Source organism: Babylonia areolata, chromosome 27 (assembly GCF_041734735.1).
Source record: "Babylonia areolata isolate BAREFJ2019XMU chromosome 27, ASM4173473v1, whole genome shotgun sequence".
In the NCBI taxonomy this organism is placed as follows: Eukaryota; Metazoa; Mollusca; class Gastropoda; order Neogastropoda; family Buccinidae; genus Babylonia; species Babylonia areolata.
In genome coordinates, this window is record NC_134902.1 from 15183864 (window position 1) to 15187702 (window position 3839).

A 3839-nucleotide genomic window follows, 5' to 3' on the forward strand; every position below is an offset into this window, starting at 1 on the left:
ACATTTATATAGTATTCAATTATATTTGATTAGTTTGCTAACCTCTCACGTCCACTGATTGGCGTATACACGGGGTTTTACTCAGTCAACATAATATAAGCCCACTAACAGTTGAAGAGTTTGGCGTGTCTCGCAGGGCTGTCAGGGCCGTAAACCATGGTTCAAATCCCGGTTGAACCTCGCGGACTGGTTCCGGTTGTTGACCATTAAGCTTATCCGGTCTGCTTGAGAAAGGTGATGCAACAGTTCACACTCTGAGTTCCCCTATGCAGCTTGACTGGTTTTCCCCACTGAGCAACAATAATCACGTCACTCACTTATCCACGCAAGTGTACGACTCTTTTTCCCCCGCCGCGCTAATTTAGGCAGCCGTACTTCGTTTTCGGGAGTGGGTGTATGCTTGGGGTATTCGTGTTTCCATAACCCACCGAACGGTGACAGGGAGTACGAAATCTTTTAAGTGCGTACTTGTATTTTTGCATACTGATTCACTGACGCGAAGGGGTGTGGAAGCAGTGGCACGTCTGCGCTTGATGACCTTGGAGACTGGATACACATCACCCTCCAGGCTTAGCTGGGGCTCGAACAATGTTCCTTACATATCCCAGTGGACATTGGCCTGACACCTTATATAGCCTAGCCGGCTCCCGCGTCCATCGTATGATATTTGAAACTCCAAATAAAAATGACTCGTCTCCACCATGAGGTGATCTTATGTGTGGTTGGTGCTGACAGAGGCCGTAAGGGTGTAAGTGCCGGGGATAAAAAAATCATTGGAGTGTCAGGTCAAAATATACCCCCATCCAAAGTATCCCTGGGTGTAGAAGACAGTTACTCAAAAGCGCGTATGAGGGTCTGTTTTCATTGGAGTGTCAGGTCAAAATATACCCCATCCAAAGTATCCCTGGGTGTAGAAGACAGTTACTCAAAAGCGCGTATGAGGGTATTTTTTCATTAGAGTGTCAGGTCAAAATATACCCCCTCCAAAATACCCCTGGGTGTAGAAGACAGTTACTCAAAAGCGCGTATGAGGGTCTGTTTTCATTGGAGTGTCAGGTCAAAATATACCCCATCCAAAGTATCCCTGGGTGTAGAAAGACAGTTACTCAAAAGCGCGTATAAGGGTCTTTTCTGGGTTTTATTTTTATGTTCCATATAAATCAACATTTATTATGATAGTATTTCCAAGGCGCTGCGTATAATCAGTCTCTAGTTATGCGCTTTATCATTATTTTATTCCGAGCGTCGTTGTATGTAATTACATGGCTGTTCCATCCACCAGCCGCCATTTGTCACATTCCCTTATTTTTACATGGGCGAGCTCAGTGTCCATCATTGGGCACTGAGTGCGGAACAGAGAAGGTTAACTCTCTCCATACGAACGGCGAAAGAGACGACGTTAACAGCGTTTCACCCCAATTACCATCATCAAAATATTGCAAGCGGAAGGCTCTTATACTGAAGAGGTGAATGTTGACAAAGAATACCACAGTTCTGACGACGGAAGCTAAAGGTTGGACATCCGAGGGGTCTGTGTAGAGGAGAAGAGAGGACTGGCCGTACTGAGTGAGTTAAAGTGAGGTCAAAGTGTGTCTTTTCTTCCTTTTGTGTGTGATGACCAGGGATATGGACAGAAAATGAAGACAGTGTGATCGGCTGCACGTGGAGCATAAGCAAGATTGAAAATTGGTGGTCATGAGCTAAATATTCTGCGTATGGGACGCTGCCCGTGCAAACATACATGTGCATAGATGTCAGTTATTATTATCCGTTGACAGACGTCCTTAAATCAACAGTACACTTACACCGGCACCCGTGGACAATTCTCCAATGAGACAAGCAGTATATTCACCTTGATTCATTCGTTCAACTTTTAATTAATCAATTGATGTGTGTGTGTGTGTGTGTGTGTGTGTGTGTGTGTGTGTGTGTGTGTGTGTGTGTGTGTGTTGGTCCTCTCGTAATTCTGACCACAGAAACAAAGTAAGCAAATACGTAAACTGATTAATGTATTTGCTTTCTTCCGTGGTCAGAATCGCGAGTGGACCAAAACAGGACCAACCACAGACATAGTAAAATGTCATGCCTCAAAAGTATCCGCGTGTAAAGGCCACCTAAAGTAAAGTAACAGTCACTTGCTTGGAGGAACAGTGGAAACACTGGATTCCTCCTGGTCTCAATGCTGGTTTGGCGTGCATGAGTGGATCAACAGACATGCACGCGTAGGCGACACATGCGTAAAGAAATTAATGTAGAGTGTGATTGTTGTTTCAGCAAAATGGTCGAATCGATCCACTGACCCCTTGAACTTTCCATTTCTGGATGTATTGATGGTGTGGTTGGTGTCGTTAAGTTTGTTTGACCCTTTCTTTTATCAAGTAGAACTGATGTTCTTGTCTTGATCCGAATGCTACTCGGTGTTGTGTGTGTGTGTGTGTGTGTGTGTGTGTGTGTGTGCGTGTGTGTACAACAGTGGCTGTGTGTGAGAGAGAGAGAGAGTGTGTGTGTGCATGCGTGTTTGCCGTGTGTGCGTGCATGGGTGTGTTGTGTGCGTGTGGTGTGGTGTGGTGTGTGTGTGTGTGTGTGTGTAAAAGAAAGAGGAGGACAGAGGGAGACATTATGAATTGCGAGTGGTACGTTTTCACGCGCGTGGGGTGAGGGGGGGGGTGGAGAAGGGGGGGGGGGGGGGGGGGGTGAGAGAGTGAGCACGCGCGCAGTCAGTTTTGTGGTTCATGCGCATATCGTCATCGAGACAAAACGAGTGTGCAACACAGACACACACGTCAGTAGACTGAGGGCGCCAGACAGATTAAATAGAAACATCGAGATTCGATCCATCTCTCTCTGTTTTGCGACTTTGTGGAAAGAACTGCGAATCGAAGCCATGGCCTACGTGACTCCAGACAGAGAGCCCGATCCACCACAAGCAGATTTTCCCACAGTGTGCAGTCATGTGAAAACATGTCTCGATGCTGACAACCCCCTCCCCACACACACACCGGAGACAAAAACCGTTAACTTCGATGCCCTCGGGAGATTTGGGAAACATGACCTATTGGCATCCGACCTTAAGGTCACGCAGATATACCCTTCCCGGGATAGAGGGGAGGGGTGGTGTCCGGAGGGGTATACACCACCAGAACGACAAAATATTAACAGCAAGATTGCCTTTTCCCCCCCCCCCCCCCCCCCGTTGGGAAGGGGTGTGTGTGTGTGTGTGTGTGAAGGGGGTGTGGGGACAGGAAGGCGGTACACTGACGGGATTCGAACTTACAGCTGTCTGAATGTTCAAACAGCTGAGCTCTGTCACAAGCGCACCGCATCATCGGCCGGCGGTTGCATTGTTCGTGAAACAGATCTATATTGTAACACTCATGACTGCCGGCTACAGCATAGTTTTCGAAAGCGCGAATTTGTTCAGACGGTTCAGTACAGTACTGCTGTTGTAGACAATGTCACACGATCCGGTTTAGTTACCTGGATACGAGGTTCTTCCAAAGATTTTCTTTGATTAGGGTAGGTGTAGGTAATTGCGAATAGCGTGTAATTGCGAACGATTCGTATACCGCCCCACTTTGAAGCGTTCTTAAATGGTTTCATTTCACAATTTACACGTCTGCTTCGACCCTTTTCCAATGGGAGCGTATCGTTGTGCCGCCGACCCGTTGTGCCGACCCGTTTACGGATTGTCTTTTGTCACAAAAAAGTTTGTTTGGGACAAACATTGGTTGTTATGATCTTTTATTTCTTTTTGAGTGTGATTGGGTATGTGTCTGTGTGTGTGTGTGTATGTGTGTGTGTGTGAGAGAGAGAGAGAGAGAGATTGTTTGACAATGGGT